At 41.3% G+C, this 21627-nt stretch overlaps 1 protein-coding gene across 2 annotated transcripts in view; it reads left to right on the forward strand.

Annotated features, from left to right (window-relative positions):
- Window positions 1-12773: 12773 nt before the first annotated feature.
- The window catches only part of LOC126282063 (transient receptor potential protein), a 413093-nt gene continuing 404239 nt past the window's right edge, over window positions 12774-21627 (forward strand). The window contains exon 1 of one of the 2 annotated variants that reach the window (XM_049981506.1): window positions 12774-12799. The gene's annotated coding sequence lies outside the window, so the exon portion shown is untranslated. The remainder of the gene's footprint in view (window positions 12800-21627) is intronic. The other variant, XM_049981508.1, reaches the window with a different exon arrangement.

The following is a 21627-nucleotide window of genomic DNA, read 5'->3' on the forward strand; positions in this document are numbered from 1 at the left end:
CGTAAAGGAACCGGATTCCTGGACAGCGCACACCGGGCCAGAATTAACAAATTTCAAGTGCAGTACTTACTGAAGAGTCTTCATAAGTAATTTCAAATAAATGCCAAGGAGGCCAATAGCTTCAGGACTCCAGGTAGGTACCAGATAATACTGCCCTCCTGCTCGTAGCTATTAACAAGTTAAGCAACTGCGCAGACACCGATACTGCAGACCAATAACTCTACATGCACGCCCAATACGTTTCAGTGAGAAAGTGAAATACCTCGGTGTCTGGCTGGACCGGAAATTTCTCTGGGGGGACCACATACAACACATGACCAACCGAGCTATCGCGAGGCTCAACCAGCTCTACCCTATGCTCAACAGGCGTAGCACACTGAACAGGAGGGTGTCGAGGTCCGTGTACGTGACACTTATCCGACCCCTGATGACGTACGCAGCCCCTGTCTGGGGACACGCTGCGCCCACACGCCTGCGCCGTCTGCAGCTCATACAAAACAAAGCACTCAAAATCATAAGCAATGCTCCACGATACACACGCATCGCGGACCTTCACCGGGAATACCGACTTGAGACTTTGAAGGAGGTAATCCACAAACTCACCACAAGACTGTACATAAACTCCAGACGTTCGCAGAACCCGTTTATTCTGAATCTGGGGAACTACGACCACAACCATAGATGGAAACATAAAAGACCAAAAGACATACTTGTAAGGACCTAACATTTACGGCCCAGCATACGCAAACACAACGGTACAGGTGAGCCCCTGTTAATCAGACACCATTACTGGATATCCAGCTGGAACACACTGCCGAATAACTGGCACCACGCAGGGAAGCCGTACCGTACACTGCATCTAGACAAGCTGCACACATCCCCCACACAGTGAGATGATCTATGTCCGATCTCCCACTACTGTAAACGATCTCGACTGTTCCAGGAATGTAGCGGCTGCAGCAACTGGGATACATCGCCATCGCTTGCCACGGTAATGATGCACGATACCCATACTAACAAATCTAACCTCGCATGAACTATCGCAGCTAGTAAGCCGCTACTGCTCTTACTACCCATCCCACTGTCGCAGAGGTTTTCTTCCCACGGCACGAGCCTTGGCACTTTTTTCCCTCTGCTCTTCAAATCGCTACCCTCACTCGCGTTTCGTCCGCTATCTATCACCTGACGGACCGTGTTAATGCGTAGTCTTGCCCAGACGCACGGACAACATCACAGCCCAGCATCCTGTGATCCACTTACTAGATAACTAACATTTTGACGGAGGTGACAGTAGAACTTTTGGTTTAGTCACCACGCTGGTGCCGGCGTGGAGGGGCCCCATCTCTATATCAAGTTGTTCAGCACACCTCAACGTATTTAGCACACCACAACTGACTCCTTGCCCACTAGACTCGCCCGGATGCCGAGTACTCAGGCACACACGGCCAGCTTCGTGTCCCACACACCACTCGCCACCACGCAGGGCCAGATGGAACACATAACCAAGCAAAGATGGTACGAAGAGGGCCAAAGTCGATGAAACGCTGACAAAAGTGGCGCCAGTAGGACATGGAGCGCGCGCCCTCGCAGAAGACGCCACGGCTCAAGTAATCCATGCAATGACCCGTCATTAATTATTATCAGTTAAAACCTTTATAGTCCGTTTCGAAGTAAGTTACTGAAGACTTACTGGGCGACTGTAAAACATATGAACAGATGTGTAATGTATCTTCGTGGCAGTGTTCCACAGTCTACGTAATCACTATTTAACTAGAATGCTCAACCTTTTACACTTAAATACAGAAACACACACTTAAAAGCAGGCGTGCAGTTTAATGAGGGGTTAAAAAAGCAGATAATCTGGTTCTCATATGCTCGAATCATTGTTGAGCCTCTCTCTTCATATCCTCTTCAATCAATGTCTTTTCCTACTTCTGAATCGGATTCCGCTCCGCTTTTCACTACTGTATACTTATTGACCACATTTAGGGACTCAAAACATGAAAAAATTGACTGTTGATGTTCATTTGGTATGGAAATTAGTCATCTGAAATAGAAAATTAATGAATGTAGAATTCAGTCACAATAAAGTACGTTGTGTCTGTCTGAAACTTAAGAGGTTCCGCTGTATTTTTCTTAACTTCCTCTCACAGAAGGCAAGCTCGGTACCAGTTACTGGCCGCATTTTCCAACCTGTCTGTATAAGAACCGACCGAGGTAATTAATGCCTTTCAAGAAGTTTTTCTTATAACGTTGTGGTATTATTATACTACACGTAATATAACTAATGTGATGTGAGCTGATAACTGACCACAACCCGTGCATTTACAATTGTGTAACAACAGCAAGTACGTCACCCTAACAATAGCAAGGAAGTACTGCACCCTAACAACGCCAAGGAAGCACTTCACCCTAACAACAGCAAGGAAGCACTTTACCTAATGTTACCGTTCTTGTTGCGTTTTAAACCACATATGAAAGAGACTAACGAATGCAGCGATTGAGAATGAACATGTAGCGCAATTCGAGAACAAGTGCACTTCTCAGTCATCCTTCTGGCAACAACTCGGTGAAAGAGTACACAGCTTGTTGGATTGTCTGGAAATCATTTACGTATATCCAGAGGAATAATGACCGTAAGATGATTTCTTGAGTAACTCTTGTATGAATGTGTTACTAAATATTTCGTTTAATGCGTTGAGTGTCAGTACTCTACAGTCCAAATATGGATGGAAAAGTCATTTGTTCTCCCTTACTGCTAACCAGTGAACCCAAACGGAACTTTCGCTGTTTTATAGTTTTAAATAATATAGTTTTAAGTTTAAATAATAGATGTTGTTAATATAAGTATAGTTGCACTAGTTGTAACTAAAAGAAAAAAAAATGGTTAAAAATTAGCCGAACGACGTAAAAAGATAATCATGAATTTATGATACGTTCTTGTACATATCTTTCCATGTACGTAGTTTTGTACAAAATTCTTTACAGAACGTGACAATACGTGTAAACGATATTTGACGTACGAATGTAATCTTCATATACCTTTTGTTTATCTTTTTGTTTAAGTGATACAAAAAAGTTAGTTTAGCTACCCTTAAAGAGTCTACATACAATTGTCCGTGAGTAAAGATGAGATTTGGTAAAAACAATCCTGTTCTTTGAAGACTTCGTCCTGTGAAATGTATAGGTTAGAACGTAGTGTTAGCTTCTTGACTGATATATCAGTAAGGCACAATAGCCTGTCACTGTATTTGAGATTTTAATTGCTCTTCGTACTTTATGCTGTATTAATAACTGATAATCCACTATAGATGTAGCACTTGCAAATATAAAGTATATTAGTTATACACTTCCGAAATTATCATCGTGGGGAATTATGAACACTGAATACATCCTCAACTGCCAAGATCGCTAAAATCATTTATGCATTTAGATCACCGCTTTTGACAATTCTCTGTTGCCATCTTTGGATCTATGTCTACATCATTACATAATCTCGTCCGTCAGTACAGTACGTAGTATTGTCAGGTTTAGATTCGTGATGAATGTAAGCACTTGTAATCAGCGCAATAATATGTATGTGCTTACCTGTTATTTTAAAATTGACATGTCGACTTCTAGGGTAGCTCACGATACCGACATGGACATACATTATGTAGCACCACTTAGTGTACTGAACCTAAGTAATGATGTAAACATAGATCGGAAGATGGAAACAGAGAAGTGCCGGAACCGGTCATCTAAATAAATAAATTATTTTAGAGACCTGTAGTTCAGAATTTATTCAGTCTTCATAACAGTATAACTGTGTTAACAAACGTGTCCAAAAATGTGTTGTGCATTCTGAATGTTTGTTGCAGCAGAGACTAGGGACTGTCAGTACAGCTACATAAGCTAAAACTTCAACTCAACAAATATTTTCAATTACAATAAGCACGATAGGCCTAGCAATTGGTAAATCACAATTCAAGGCGACAGTGACATATGTTTGTCGTTTAGGAAAGCATATTCGTTTAGAAAACTCAACTTGTACGACGGGAAGAGATAATGGATTGCCGCAATAATCATGGTAGTTATGTATCGCAATAAGGTACACAAATTTTCCATGTAATGATTGCTTTAAGGAAAATAATATGGTGTGTGTAATAATAAAATATGAAGAGGCGGGCCTCTCATTCGCGATTAATAAGCTCGCTCCGTGCAATTTAGGTATGGAGCTGGTATCTATGACGCCCTTTTGCCTATGGCAGATCAAAGTGTTTTTTACCGCAAAATTTTCCATAAATAACTCACAATTGGTGTGCAACCTTCCCAACGATGTCTCATTCATCTCTGTACGATTAGAGTATGTTGAGAATAAGGGATGTTGACTTGAGAAATAATGGACCTATATATGATGATCCCAGCTTCTGCAATATAATATTATGATCAGGTCTTGCATAGATTACAAAACATGCCCTTCATGTAGTTGTCATTTTCCAGTGTCCTTTTGTAAACTCTGTTATGGCTGACTCTGTACTTCTAATTCACAAATGTGGTTATATTTTTTCCCTTTCTGGAGTGCGGGGAGAGCGGAGTTCTGGCACATAAATTGCGTAATATCTCTATCCCAGCTAATAACTATCTACATGACGGGTACAGAAAAGTGGCCGTGACACTAAAGGCAGTTCAAATCGGCGTCTTGGTACTTTGTTTACTCTGTTTATACTGACACATTCGATAAAGAAAGTTGGCGAATTAATACATAGATACCATTATGCACTTTGACTTCAAAGTAATTTTCTCCACTAAGATAACAATAATAACGAACAATAAGCCTCATATTTTAATATTAATCTAATGCCGTATTTGATTGGAAATATAGAAATTAGATTGGTCAGTGATCAGCAGAATACACATAGGTTTAGCCGACATCGCTATGAATCCCGTGCCCGCAATCCAGTGAGAAAATACATTGGGTAAGGAATAAGAACTCTCTCATTTAGAACCACAGGTGGCGTAAGAGGTCTTTTGTACTGCTATTTTACAGCCCACGGCACAGTGTACTGGCTTCCAATCGCGTACAGTACTAAAAAGGTCAAATAAACAGACTGTAGTAATTCTAAAATTATGAATCATCTATTTACTCACAGCCATGTCAAATATATTAATGCTTAGACAAAAATATAGTTCAGGAAAGTATTTCCCTGCATAGGCTACTCATTTCGAAATAAATTTAGCCACCTTGAGTATTATCAACAGCGGTTGTGGACACGACGCTTCTCAGCTCTTCGTACCATCTTGTTTAGCATGGCTAAAATACTAGGAAACAGGGCTACCAAGATCGGTGAGCGCAGGACAGCCGGCTGAGAGTGGCGCCAGACAGAAAATACATGTGTTGTTGCGTCTCATTCGCTTTTTCAGCGACGCAGCCTCAAACGTCCACGCACCCAAGCGTACCAGAGATACGTAAATGGAGAGTACACTGAAGACGTGTTTGTTTATTTATGTTGATAATTTAGGTATTCAGTTACTTTCTGTACGGAAACTAATGTCAATTAATAAAAATAACAATGTAAATAAAGAATAAAATTTTTTAGTAGTTGTGCTTCGATATTCCACGACAGAATTCGCAACACCTGCGTACGTCACGAGCAAATTCAACAGTGTAAATGTATCTTGATCCACCTGATGATGATGGTATGACCATTGAAACGTTTAGTGGTGCTAAAATCAAAAATAAAAGTGACTTAACCAGTGGTCCAATAATTTCTGCACAATAATGTCTTAGTTTAAGGGATCTTTTCATTTACTATGACCAATTTCGGTTCTCTTTGGAAACAGTCATAAGATCTTATGGCCCATGTAACGTGTGTGTTTACTTTCAATGTACATCAAACACTAGCCACTATATCCGACGATGGTGTCCGAAGACAACTGAACCAGGCCATAATAAATAAAAAATCAGACAAATGCAAGTAGGAGTCGCCCTGTGACGGTTCCGTACAAACTTAGGTATGTAGGTAGTTCATCTGTTACGTTTTGATGTTTCAGTTTATATCAAAATATGTGGCAAACGGTCGTATCTTTTGACTGAATTAAGGTAGAAGCTTAAATATTTTACACCGCCAAGGGACTGTAAACCCATGCATTCAATACAACAACTTGATGACGGTATCCATTCCTGAGAAAAAGCAGCCTTAACAAACGGGCAGACAGACGGACAACGAAGTGATCCTGTAAGGGTTCCTTCATTTTGGATTGAGTTACGGAATGGTAAAAAGGACTTTGGTGATTGAAGGACGAACATTTTTTTATAAATTGCACATCCCAAGTCACTATATCACGATCGTAGGTGGGTCAATCAACATGAAGCAGAGCTCACCACCTGCAGCATCGTCGACAGGGCTGACTGCGGACCTTCGGTACAGAGCCGAGTGGAGGGTCTTAATTCAGATTCTGAGACGGTTCTGCGTTCGTGTGGGCTGCAGATTCCTCGACTTGTGCCATAGGGTGGTGGGGTTTCGGGTTCCGCTGGATAGGTCAGGAGTCCACTACACACAGCAGGCGGCTACACGGGGAGCAGGGGTTGTCTGACGTGGGCTGGGCGGTTTTTTAGGTTAGATGGGCTGGGGCAAGGACAGAAAGGGCAACAACCTCAAAGGGTGCGGGTGAAAGTCAGGACATGCGGGGACCAAGCAGATATCGGTATTGTAATTGTAAACTGTCGAAGCTGCGTTACCAGATATAGACTGGGACACTCAGATGTTTAGGACGGGTGGTAGGGACAGAGCATCGAGTGATATTATACTGAGTGCACTATCCGAAAATTACCTCGAGCAATTAAACAGAGAACCGGATCTTGGAGATAACATCCTGGACCTACTGATAACAAACAGACCCGAATCAGTGATCATAAGGCCGTCGCAGCATCCCTGAAGTCGTTTGAGATTTGGACCTGAATGTGGTTGTAACATGACACCACTCCCTAGAAACACCATGAAGGCAAAAATAGAAACCCTTTCAGCTCAAACCAACGCTTGCCAACAGTCATTCGTTAATCCCTCGTAACCCTCGCAATGGGAAGAGGAAAGGATTGGAGGGTCATGCTCTCCTCAGAGGCGTGAATCCAGTTTTCGGTTCTAGGGGAGGGGCGCGAGCAGCGTCTTACTCCACCTCCCCTCTAAGTATAACTCGCTGCCGCCACCACCATTAACAAGCTACAGATGCCTAAGGTTTCAACAAAAATAACAATAATCTGCATGAAATAATGTAATATGATACCTTGAATATCTTAATATGATAATAATTTGTTTACGTCAGTACTTCATAAATCGCATTAGCATGATGTCCAGGAATTTACAAATCAGAGAAATGTAGCATTTGAAAAGTAAACATCTGCAAACTTGAGGTGTTCATGTAAAATTTGAGAAGTACATGTGTAAGCAATTTATTTTAAGAACTACAATATCAACAAACTCTCACAGCTGTGACAACGTCATAAAACATAAAATCTAATTATACACGCACCTTTATCGATGTTTCACTTACCACAACGGCTACGAACAGATCCACAAATTAAGGCTATGCCGCTAGTGAATGAGGTGAATGTTGATTTTCTTTATCAGTTCATTTCGTCGGCTCTACTTGTGGACTTACTAGTCACGTAGTGCTTGATTTTGACAGCATACCTGTGGCTGCGGGTTTCACAGAATCTGCAGTGACTTAGCCGAGCGCGGGCTTTCCATTTTCTCTCACTTACTACGAGGTGCAGTCAAGTTCTAAGGCCTTCGATTTTTTCTCCGGACTGGAAAGAGATAGAAACATGCGCATTGTTTTAAAATGAGGCCGCGTTCATTGTCAATACGTCCCAGAGATGGCAGCACCGTACGGCTGATGGAATTTTACCGCCAGTGGCGAGAATGAGAACTGTTTTAAATACTTAAAATGGCGACGTTTTCCTTACTTGAACAGCGTGCAATCATTCGTATCTGAATTTGAGTGGTGTGAAACCAATTAAAATTCATCGACAGTTGAAGGAGACATGTGGTGATGGAGTTATTGATGTGTCGAAAGTGCGTTCGTGAGTGCGACAGTTTAATGAAGGCAGAACATCGTGTGACAACAAACCGAAACAACCTCGGGCTCGCACAAGCCGGTCTGACGACATGATCGAGAAAGTGGAGAGAATTGTTTTGGGGGATCGCCGAATGACTGTTGAACAGATCGCCTCCAGAGTTGGCATTTCTGTGGGTTCTGTGCACACAATCCTGCATGACGACCTGAAAATGCGAACAGTGTCATCCAGGTGGGTGCCACGAATGCTGACGGACGACCACATGGCTGCCCGTGTGGCATGTTGCCGAGCAATGTTGACGACCAACGACAGCATGAATGGGACTTTCTTTTCATCGGTTGTGACAGTGGATGAGACGTGGATGCCATTTTTCAATCCAGAAACAAAGCTCTTGTCAGCTCAATGGAAGCACACAGATTCACCGCCATCAAAAAAATTTCGGGTAACCGCCAGTGCTGAAAAAATGATGGTGTCCATGTTCTGGGACAGCGAGGGCGTAATCCTTACCCATTGCGTTCCAAAGGCCACTACGGTAACAGGTGCATCCTACGAAAATGTTATGAAGAACAAATTCCTTCCTGCACTGCAACAAAAACGTCCGGGAAAGGCTGCGCGTGTGCTGTTTCACCAAGACAACGCACCTGCACATCGAGCTAACGGTACGCAACAGTTTCTTCGTGATAACAACTTTGAAGTGATTCCTCATGCTCCCTACTCACCTGACCTGGCTCCAAGTGACTTTTGGCTTTTTCCAACAATGAAAGACACTGTCCGTGGCCGCACATTGACCAGCTGTGCTGCTGTTGCCTCAGCGATTTTCCAGTGGTCCAAACAGACTCCTAAAGAAGCCCTCGCCGCTGCATGGAATCATGGAGTCAGCGTTGTGATAAATGTGTACGTCTGCAGAGCGATTACGTCGAGAAATAACGCCAGTTTCATCGATTTCGGGTGAACAGTTAACTAGGAAAAAACCGGAGGCTTCAGAATTTGAATGCACCTCGTACGTATAAACTATGTCCAACGGATGGTCGTAACAGTACTTCAGCTGAGTCAGCTTTCCTCGGCGAAGTGAGTGTACTAACCCTTTCTCACGCAGCCTAACCATTATCTTCCAGGTTTCCCTAGGCGCGGTATTATATCCTTCAACGCAGCGGAAAGCGCCTGCGAGTTACCGACGCTGGTCGGCAGCAAACAGATACACGCGCCGCCTTCGGCGAAGGTGTTGTTGTTGTTGTGGTCTTCAGTCTTGATACTGGTTTGATGCAGCTCTCCATGCCACTCTACCCTGTGCTAGCTTCTTCATCTCCCAGTCCCTACTGCAACCTACATCCTTCTGAATTTCCTTAGTGTAACCACCTCTTGGTCTTCCTCTACGATTTCTACCCTCCACGCTGCCCTCCAATACTAAATTGGTGACCCCTTGATGCCTCAACACATGTCCTACCAACCGATCCCCTTCTTCTAGTGAAGTTGTGCCACAAACTCCTCTTCTCCCCGATCCTATTCAATACCTCCTCATTAGTTATGTGATCTATCCATCTAATCATCAGCATTCTTCTGTAGCACCACATTTAAAAAGCTTCAATTTTTTCTTGTCCAAACCATTTATCGTCCATGTTTCACTTCCATACATGGATACTCTCCATACAAATACTTTCAGATACGTGTTCCTGACACTTAAATCTATACTCGATGTTAACAAATTTCTCTTCTTCAGAAACGCTTTCCTTGCCATTGCCAGTCTACATTTTATATCCTCTCTACTTCGACCATCATCAGTTATTTTGCTCCCCAAATAGCAAAATTCCTTTAATACTTTAAGTGTCTCATTTCCTAATCTAATTCCCTCAGCATCACCCGACTTAATTCGACTACATTCCATTATCCTCGTTTTGCTTTTGTTGATTTTGTTGATGTTCATCTTATACCCTCCTTTCAAGACACTGCCCGTTCCATTCAACTGCTCTTCCAAGTCCTTTGCTGTCTCTGACAGATTTACAATGTCATCGGCGAACCTGAAAGTTTTTATTTCTTCTCCGTGGATTTTAATACCTACTCCGATAGTTTCTTTTGTTTCCTTCACTACTTGCTCAATATACAGATTGAATAACTTCGGGAAGAGACTATAACCCTGTCTCACTCCCTTCCCAAACACTGCTTCCCTTTCATGTCCCTGGACTCTTATGATTGCCAACTGATTTCTGTACAAATTGTAAATAGCCTTTCGCTCCCTGTATTTTACCCCTGCCACCTTCAGAATTTGAAACAGAGTATTCCAGTCAACATTGTCAAAAGCTTTCTCCACGTCTACAAATGCTAGTAACGTAGGTTTGCCTTTTCTTAATCTAGCTTCTAAGATAAGTCGTAGGGTCAGTATTGCCTCACGTGTTCCAATATTTCTACGGAATCCAAACTGATCTTCCCCGAGGTCGGCTTCTACTAGTTTTTCCATCCGTCTGTAAAGAATCCGCGTTATTAGTGTTTTGCAGTCGTGACTTATTAAATTGATAGTTCAGTAATTTTCACATTTGTCAACACCTGCTTTCTTTAGGATTGGAATTATTAGATTCTTCTTGAAGTCTGAGGGTATTTCGCCTGTTTCATACATCTTGCTCACCAGAGGACTGGCTCTCCCAAGGCTGTCAGTAGTTCCAATGGAATGTTGTCTACTCCCGGGACCTTTTTTCGACTCAGGTCTTTCAGTGCTCTGTCAAACTCTTCACGCAGTATTATATCTCTCATTTCATCTTCATCTACATCCTCTTCCATTTCCATAGTACTGTCCTCAAGTACATCGCCCTTGTATAGACCCTCTATATACCCCTTCCACCTTTCTGCTTTCCCTTCTTTGCTTAGAACTGGGTTTCCATCTGAGCTTTTGATATTCATACAAGTGGTTCTCTTTTCTCCAAAGGTCTCTTTAATTTTCCTGTGGGCTGTATCTATCTTACCCCTAGTGAAGTGAGCCTCTACATCCTTACATTTGTCCTCTAGCCATGCCTGCTTAGCCATTTTGCACTTCCTGTCGATATCATTTTTGAGATGTTTGTATTCCTTTTTGCCAGCTTCATTCAATTCGCTTATCGATGTATGTTCGGCGGCGGCGATGACGCCATGTCGACTTCTCTAGCACCTTGTCAGTCTTAAGAGTTATCCTGAGGTTGGCCGGACGATACGTGGACGGAATATCAGTGGAAGAAATTTTATTTGCGTGGCTGCATGTCCGTAATTAAAGGGACTGAGTAGGACCTTCTTGTAGGAAATTTTATGTGGTTAAAGTTTTTAGTAGGATACGTTTTCCCTGGGGGCCACAGTTTTCCAATCATCCAAGGAAAACGCTTTTGATACTCACTTTTGTACATTTAGCTTGCATAATTCGAAAAATACGACCTCTATCGAAAATGTATAACAGTACAAAATGTTTGTACCTTAAATTTCCTATAGGAGTAGTGGAAGTGGAGGTTTACTCTCGCCGTCTTCCGTTGTAGGAATCCCTCTCTACCTGGATTGAATCATTTGCGGATCGAGATGTCATCGCTTACAAGACCTGACAGTGTGGAATAGATGCTAAGACCCAATCTAGACGTAGTTATGTATATAATAATATGCCGTTTACATTGTATACCCCCTCCTGTCGTAAAGTTACTAATAATGAAAAATACATGTATGGATGAAAGGATTTGGTCTACTTGCTGACAATGTAACTGTAAATGGTGATGTAATCGTGTACTATAATTATTAATAAAGTCTGATCTGTAGCGTCAGCCGTCAATCGCTAGATGTACATCTGGTGAATAGGGGCTCAAGGATGCAAGAATTTGAAAAAATTGAAAAGACAGTGCCGCGTTGGCCACTGAGCGAATGCGAGGCTGCATGATGCAACCCGCTTGGGCCTGCTCGCCAGCGGGTAGGCGTGCTCCAGGAGAGACTACAGCACGAGTACGGGATACGCGCCGGCCCTCGCTGCTGGAGAGACTACTGCACGAGTACGGGATAACGCGCCGGCCCTCGATGCTGGAGAGACTACAGCACGAGTACGGGATAACGCGCCGGCCCTCGCAGCGGCTAAGTCCGTTATCAGGCTCTTATGTAATCGAGGTATAAAAGCGGCCAAAGCAGACCAGCGGAATCATTCCGCTGTGAGCTATATCTGCAACAGCATTGTAGCACTATGCCTCGTCGACGAGTGTATCGTCAACGGCGCCATCGCATGCCAGTCTCCCATAGGACTAACAGTTTGCATCCAGTAATCAAGAGAATATGAGAATTCGTGAGTGGTTTTTGAAGGTGCAATGGGTTGCATAGAACCCGTATAGAGGGGCAGCTGTATAACTCTGTGTATACAAGTATGGATACTTAACACGTTTTTGACGGGGGGCGGGGGTGGATATGGGGCTATAATGTTTGGTTGGATCACTACCTGTCTCCATATCACACAATAAATCAGGTTGCTTGTGGGATGCAGAAGTAGATGTTGGGAGTACACGGTAACATTCCTCACTCCTCGGAAACAGGATTAGGAAGTGGCATAAAGCACCGGTGCAGACGATGACACCGAGAACGGAGAATTTCGCAAATTGTCGGCGCGGACTGGTGTTGGGTGTGGAGTGGAGTGGAGTGGTGTGGCGGTTACGCAAGACTGGCCCTGAAGCCGGCCAGGGCGCTTAACGCGATTAAAGCTCCAGCCGGGGGCGAACCGAGGCCGCCCGCGGCAGCCGTCAGTGGCGGCAAGGCGCGCCTCGGGTGAGTACCAGCTACCCGCTACTCGCTACTCGCTACTCGCTACTCGCTACTCGCTGCTCTTCCTGTCTGCCTGTCTCTGCTATCTCTGACCTGTCTGAATCTGTGACAGCTGCCGTAGCTACCAGGCTCTGCTTATACCTTCAACGTACTCACGTCTCGTTCCGACGCATCCAGTTGCCACACCGCAGCTCTTGACTTCGGTTACTGACGCGAGATTTTCCACTCATTTATACAAGGTCGACCCCAGTTTCCACCGACAAAATTTTGCTGTCGAAGGAGATTTTCCATTTCGGTATAAGGTACTTGTGGTACTGGAATGCTCATTTACAGAATAATAACTGAATTATGTCATCGACTCCATGAGACGGAACGAGCAGGTAAGGTCGGCTATAGGGAAGGCGAACGGTAGATTTTGGTTTCTTGGGAGAACCTCAGGAGTGAAGCTCATCTGTAACGAAGACCGCCTACAGAATACCTGCGCGACCCATTCTTGAGTACTGATCGAGCGTCTGGAATCTCCACCAGGTCGAGTTAAAGGAAGACATCGAAACAGCTTAGAACCTCGTTTCTACATTTGTCGTCGGAAAGTTCGATCAATGTTTGAATGTTGCTCGATGCTTTCAAACGAGAATCCCTGGAGGTAAAAGGAAGTTGTTTCTTACGTAACACTACTGAGAAATTTTAAAGTACCATCATTTGCGACACAATTAAGAACGACTCATTTTTCACCAGTAAATGCCTCGTATTAGAACCGCGCAGCGAGACAGATAACAATTCAGTCGGACGCGTACAGACAGTCGTTTTCCCTTTGCTCCATTGACCAATCGAAAAGGAAACCGGCTGACTAGCTGTGCTACAAGAGATGCCCTCGACTGTACATCGAACCGTGGCTTGTGGAGTGTGTACGCAGGTGAAACGGTACTCTGTTTCCTATCCCATTTACCTCTTCTTCTGTGAAAATAGCATCACAACAGCGAAAAAGCACGTAAAAGTAATCCGTTACTGAGCGTGTCAGCTTCTCAGAACAGTTAATTCTGTTCAGAGCTCGCGGAATTCGCAAACTACTGGAGTTGCCTTCTGCCAAAATTACGAAAAAAGTGGCTCTGAGCACGATGGGACTTAACATCTGTGGCCATCAGTACCCTAGAACTTAGAACTACTTAAACCTAAATAACCTAAGGATATCACACACACCCATGCCCGAGGCAGGATTCGAACCTGCGACCGTAGCGGTTACGCGGTTCCAGACTGAAGCGCCTAGAACCGCATGGCCACACCGGCCGGTCCAAAATTACGGTTCGGTGGTTTTGGTACTGTAGCTAAATGCCATAGTAATTGATAGAATTACCGTTGGTATTGGTAACATTTGTAGGGAAGGAAGCACAAATGAACGTGAGAGGGAGGAACTGGGAGCCGACTGCTTCTCTTTTCTGTTTGTTTGTTTTGCACATAAAGAGAACCGCAGATCGTTCGGTGTCAGTCCTCTGTGTGTTTTATAGGCTTACAAATTACAAATTACACTTTATATATGAAAAAGTTAGCTTCTCGCATTATTTCTACGTTTGTTTGCGATCAAAACAATTAATTTTGATGCAAGCGCAGTTTACATTTACAAACACAAAAAAATCTAAATAATTATCGTTATTTTTTTGTACGCAATACAAAGTAGGTAATCATGATCGAAGGCAAGAGTTTTCTGTGATAACTAACAAGGGCAGACGTTGCTTAGCAACAACAGAAACATGTTTTATATAAGATGGACGATGTATTGAGGCGACTCTTTTTTTTTAAAAAAAATGCCTTTTTTTCAGGAAAGTGCGTTTTCTAGCTTTACATGATAACTTCACTTTTTTCGTACTGAAACATCCCTCACACCCCTCTGTTTCAAGCCACAAAAAAGTTTCGTATGAAACCTAAATTAAACAATCACAATTTCAATTTTGCTATAAATACTGTTGATTTTAAAATAACAGACAGGAGGATAATTGAGTAGAACAAAAATGTTCCGTAGGTTAGGTGGCCTTTTATACATCCATATTGTTTCAAACGATTCACCGCTTCAAATTTCTAGGGGCATCGAGTAAGACACTGATCACATACACAAACAAGGCGTTCGAATCGAGGTAACACCCAATGGGTAAGCAACACACGTGACTTACATGTAACGCAGTTACGATCTTAAATGACCGGAGCTATAAGGAAAACAACCGCAGTCTTCGCATGCTTACGATAATGTGCGGTAGCTTGCGATAGGTTTTACAACTGTAATCTTTGCGAGCATTCGCGTGTAACTCAGCCCGACTGTTCTGGCATGCTTTCCATTCTCTTACGGAAGGATCTGGGCAACTATTGAAATGTCCCCTTTGAAAAATTTATACAAGACGGTGCTTAAACTGACACACAATATTTTTTAGCACAACGCAATCTGACTTTCAAAAAATCCCTACAAACGAATGGCCCGGACTAACATTAATCTATACCTTTCACAAATCACTTACCTCAGAAAAAATCTTCGTTACTCGAACTACTGAAATACAGCGAGCACCACTACTGCCAGCTAAATAAAAGATTCTAACTACGGAAGGCACTAACTACTGATAGGTATAGTTAGCAAATGAAAGATTTTAATAGAGAACAAACAGTGTATTTACCTTAATAGTCAAAATATATATGATAGTTCATGACATTCAGTCTTACAAATTACAAAACTCCGCCATCTCTCTCCCCACGTCCACCACTGCTGGCGGCTCACCTCCAACTGCGCAACGCTACGCGCTGTTAGCATCCAGCTGCCGCTGCCCAACACTACAATGGCAGACAACAATGCAAACCAGCCACAGACTGCACACGGCACAGCCAGTGATTTTCATACAGAGCGCTACGTGGAGCGGCGTCACCAATAAAAAAAACCTAAACAGCCTACTTACATAGCCCCCATGCTCCCCACAAAAAATTTTACAAATTGTTTTGGGCACTGGCCAATAATGATTTGATAAAATTTTTCATAATTACAGTAACAAAGATATCAAATGCACACACTTATTGATACAATGTTTGTCAAAAGCTAAAATTTTCTCACAGTCCATAAAGACAGTCCTGATCGTTCGTCGCAGTAAAATTGCAGTGTTTTTCTCAAAGTCTGAGCAATGTAAGAAATTGCACTTGGAAGTAGTGGATTTCTAAGCAGTCTTGAAGAAGTAGTGTTGTCCTTCCAATGGAAAGACAGTGCTGACTCTTGACATGCAGACAGGTAATGGGCCACAACAGAGCAAACCCACAGCAGAGTCAGTTGAAGTTTTGAAGAATATTGGTAGGTAGGTCGTCACAGAGTAGACCCATTGTAGTCCTGGTACAGATTACGGTATTGGTGGGCCACCACAGAAGCAGACCCACTGCAGTCCTTGTAGAAATAATGGTATTGGTAGGTCATCAAAGGTGTAGACCCATTGTAGTTCTTGTAGAGATGGCCAGCAGCCATTGTGCAGGCGCACAATCACCATTGAAGAGTCTTGTGGATAATATAGCAAGTCCATAACCACCACTTGTGCACTCACAAAAATTGTTTTTGAAATGTCCTTACAACCAGCAATGCTGTTTTCCAATCCCTTACTGAATTATTAACACATGTGCAAACACTATCAGTCCCTACTTCTCACATATTGTCCATATACTATGACCAACAGAAACATGTGCAGTGAAATGTGATTTACAAGTTACTTAATTTGATGAACTGGTGTCAATTACAATTTTATAACATGAGAATACAATAACAAAGGTAAAAAATACATCATTAAAGAACATAACAATACCGATAACATTTGCAGTAGTACAGACTTTACAAAAGAATCGAAATAGCAAATACATCAGTGTTACAAAATTACGACATAAGTACATACATAAAAGATCAGAATAACTTTTGAAACATCAACTTCACACATGAGCATTAGAACAAAACAGAATAAATAATGTGTAAACATCTTTACAAAGTAAATAACATGTTATTAATGCAAATTATATTTGAGGATAACAGTATTCCTCGTCATAGTGAATGTAGCTTAGTATTAGAAGAGAGAAAATTCTGTGACACAGTACACAGAGACAGGAAGACAATAAATACACAAGGGTACACAAACACATAGTGGGATACACAAAAGGAAAGGACAGGGTTTGTTTTCAGGGTAACATTTGGTACTGCAGTCCAACCCAAAACTTCATACTGTTAGCTTAAGAGGGAGTAGACTATATAAGAAACTATGATGAATTGGAAGAAAAGCATTGAGAAGCTATAAGAAAATGTTTTGGCCAAAAAAGTAGTGTACAATGGAGAAAAACTATTTTTGAAAGAGGATGAGAACAGAATACAGAAAGCATGCTTGGATAGGATTTTTTTTTTTTTTTTTTTTTTTTTTTTGGCTGGAGCAAATGTTGAAATAAGAGGGAAAACATGTTGCACAAGAATTAGTACCTGTCAAACCCACACAGCCCCTCAGAGTTCATCCGCATTTACTTAATCAAATTGCCTGAACCTACTGAGCTCAGATGCTAAACTAAGGGACGAGGCAATGCAGCAGCACAAAACAATTAAAATGGAAGTTGTAAAGCAAGCAACAATATTACAACTAATATAAGGCAATCAAAAAAATGAAAGTTGTCAAAGGAAGCAGCAATATTACAACTAATATAAGGCAATGAGCAGCAAACAAGAAAAATAAATCAGTCGTAAAACTAGCTTAACAAAGTAATACAAAGTGAAATTTAGTAGCACTATGCCTGGCAAACAGCAGCAGCAAATGCAATAACTTATATCTAAACATGACAAAGCTCAAGCAGAAAAAAATATTACAGTAAAGACAACAATGCAGAAAAGGGAAGTGTCTATTCACATATTAATATCTATGTCATTAAAGTGGTGCACCACAAGAAGTTATTCTACCATAAAAATTACCAAGTACTTGAAAAGAAAATTATGTATGCAGTTCCTGTGGAGGGAAGTCTTTTTGTGCTCCTTCGTTTTTTTAAGTACATCATAAAGTTATTATTTACTGGATCTGTAGGCATAAAATATCTATATTAGTACATCCATTAAATTTTATTGTAACCAATGCTGCAGTGCAGCTAGAAACTAGATATTAAACAAAATATGCAAAGCAAGGAGTGAAACGTCATTCGCTAGCCATAAGTCATTTCATAATGCAGTAAACAATCTTCCAACTAGCAAGGCAATAGACATGAAATGTTTCTCATCATTTCATTTCAGTAAATATCACAAATTAAGAACTGCAAAGTGTAAATGTTTTCAAGTTTGAGCGTGTCGTATTTGCGACGCTTTCTACAAAGAAATGTCAATAGCGAGGATAATGGCCTCTTTTTTTCTCCACCTAATGGCTTTCTTTTCTCAGACGACTGCCTCTGAGCTGGGCGCCCAAAACGCATTACGTCAAGGTCACTTACCTTTCTTGCTGAAATATTTACGACAGCAGTTTCCGTTACAGTGACAGTCTCAAATAAAAATATTTCACAGGTCAAGAATTTGCGTTACAAATCTGTAGAAACAAAATCCTATAAATATAACAGTGTCCAAAAAATTTTCGTCGGCATTGTAATACATTCACGCATTTACATACATTTAATAACTCTTAAAGTACGATTCTTGGTTTCCAACAACCTTTTTCACAAACCAGAGTCCCTAACCACTACTCATTATTCCTTACCTTATTCGTCGACACTTCTTCAATATTTCATCATAACAAATACGTAGCTTAATCAAATAACTCATACGGAAGCATCATCTTATTGATCATAAACATACCTCAACAGCATAATACATATCGTCGTCGTAATAATATCATAACATCTCAGTCAATTCTCAAAAACGTTGTAGCTTTCTGCAATAATGTCAAAACCTAAAAAATTCTCTGCTCATTTCAATATTGTCATCTACCTCAAACGTACTTTAAAAATCATGATCTCATACCAAATACGACATTTAAAGTTCTCATAGTATCACAACGGATCCGAAAAACATATGAACAGCTCACAAAGTACAGACAAATACAATTTCATAAGTGTGAAGTTATCCAACGGTGTAATTACGTAAACATCTGTCATTGATGTAGTAAAATAAATGTTTGTCTCTCTCAGTTAAATAATCAGATAACTGTGTAATTTATGCGTTAGAGAAATATGGTACCGATGTGTAAATTTTTATAAGCAAATACCATATTAGCTAGGGCTCCTTGTGCTTGCCATACACATGGTACACAAAGTAAGCGTGTACCCCCCTGAGGATGAATGTAATTATATCCTCAGGTGTTACAGATTACAGCAATGGAATGAAATGTATCACAGAAAACTTTCTTTGTAATTCAAATATGTTGAAAAATAAATTGTTTAATGTGTGTCCTGTAGCGCTAAATGTGCGTCTTGCTGTAAGACAATCTCTGTGGAAGTGTCGTAGTTATTGTCCTCCGAAAGCTAAGTTCTGCAGAAGTCAATGTACTTATCTCATGATAAACGAAAGTGTAATGCTTTGCGTATAGATATCTTAGTTATTACGCTTATTGCCGAGATGAAGTAAGTACTGTACTGTACGTATTGTTGTGGTACAGAAAAAGGCTGTCTCATTGTAGTTATACCACAAACGTTACTACTAAAACATGTTTTACTTTCCATAATAATACAGAAAAACTGTGCAGATATAAAACAGATACAGTGCAAAAGCAACATTGTAAATTGTTACTCATTAGTAGCGTCGTGATAAAATCGTGTATCTGTCACATAAACTAACCACTGAGTCATCAGGTATCTCACAGAAAGTACTTTAAATCCAGAATGTATTTTCAAGTAAACCAAAATGTTGGATTAAAATCTCATTGGCAGTACTGGTAAATGTTCTACGTATGTGAGCCTTATAGTCGTTACGTAATCGTGCGACTAACAAGCAAGAATGTACACACACAATAACACTGTGACGTCTGTTCACTATAACAATGCATTCGTAATTTCTGTTTAAATAAGTTCTCTTGGTTCTTGACTGGATATTTAACTTCAAACATGGTTGCATGTTAACAGATTCTAAGTCTGACAAATTGTACTAGTAGTGTGAAGTGAAAAATTTTATGGCAAAGACAAAGTTAAAAAGCAGATTATCTTTCAATAAACGGTTTTACATGTGAAATGTGGTGTAAACCTTTACTCTTCCTAGTACGCAGAGTTTCAACTTCAACGCAATTATCATGTGGTATACGTCGGTAAAGAATACCGAAATTTTTCTCAAGGTTAGCGTCTTATGTTATTTTTCTCTGAGCCAGCCGGCGCACGCGGCTGCCTGCGGTGCGAGTCTTCGTCTCTTTGTTGGCGCGCGTCGTTATTGGGATTTGGGGACCTAACTTCTACAAATTCACCTTGTCGAGAGGGCCCTGCTCTGTTTGAATCCCGCCAGTTCTGCTGCAATTCAGGTCTGTCGTTACGATCATATCGTCTGTCGTCATGTCGGTAGATTCCATAGTTTCTTTCTTGTTGGTCACGTGGTGGAGAATTTCTCCCTGAATCGTAACTGCGCGCTAGACCGTTGCGTCTTAAGTTATTCTGTCTCCCTTGATAATAATAATTGTCTGTTTCTCTGATTGTCTCTGTGATAGTCACTACTGCGGAGAGGTGATCTTTCCCTGTAATTATTACTACTCTGCCAACGGTTGTCATACGGGTGGTGTCTGTTTTGGTCACGATTTGTGTTATGAGAATAGCCTTGTCGTGTCTAGTTATTATTTCTTTCATCGCGGAATTGCGACGGATGTGACCTGTAATTGTTGTGTTCCTGTTTTCGCGTTCCGCGATTCTCAGTGTCTATTTCTAATTCTTGTAAGAGTCCCTGAAAAGCTTCAATGTCGTCTTTGCAACGGCCTGCCAAAATAATATTACTTAAATTTTCAGGCAATTTGATTAAGTAAATGCGGATGAACTCTGAGGGGCTGTGTGGGTTTGACAGGTACTAATTCTTGTGCAACATGTTTTCAAAATATTTCACAAGACTGGAAAATTCAGATTGTTCGAAATGTTTCATCATAATGATGTTATGTTTTACTCGGTCTTGTGTAGCTTGAGACCAATATGCTGAGAGGAAGGCATGACAAAATTCTCCTTCACTGTGACAATCGTGAATGACCGATTGCATTCTTACAGCTGGTTCATTCTCTAAGTAGCCACACATAAATTCTAATCTGTGCTCTAATGACCAGTTGGGGGGGGGGGGGGGGGGAAACAATGAGAGAATTGATGAAGCCACGCTTGTGGATGAATGTCGTTGCCAGAATTTTTTAAATGTTTTGAATTTACGTATAGTAATGAACAGCTTATAGTCAAAATCATAGTGTCGGCGAGTAGCATATCAGTCATTGTTACGTCGTGTCGGAGGTTCCATTTCAAAATTCGGTGCACCTTGCCAATTTCTTTAATGATTTCCGAAATGCCCTGTGTTATTATTTTGTGGCAGTTCCGTATTTTTATGTCCCTCTTCCCGTATTGGAGTGCTAGTGTCCTCTGAAATACGTAATTCTTGTGTTACCTGTGTCAGCTGATCTTGTACTTGCCGGATTTCTCTTTGGTGTTGCGTATTAATTTGATTCAGATTTTGTTTGAATTTCCTAATTTGTTCGCACTCTTCTGTGTCATTAAAGACTACCGGTTTTGTGACATTCAGATTATCATCTACCATCGTAGATAAATTATTTAGCTGATCCGAAAGTTCAACTACTTTCTCTGATAATGAACTAATTTCCTCCATGTGTCTTTCTGAACCAATTTTCAGAGAATCTACTGTGTCCTTTAAG

Source organism: Schistocerca gregaria, chromosome 7 (assembly GCF_023897955.1).
Source record: "Schistocerca gregaria isolate iqSchGreg1 chromosome 7, iqSchGreg1.2, whole genome shotgun sequence".
Taxonomy (NCBI): Eukaryota; Metazoa; Arthropoda; class Insecta; order Orthoptera; family Acrididae; genus Schistocerca; species Schistocerca gregaria.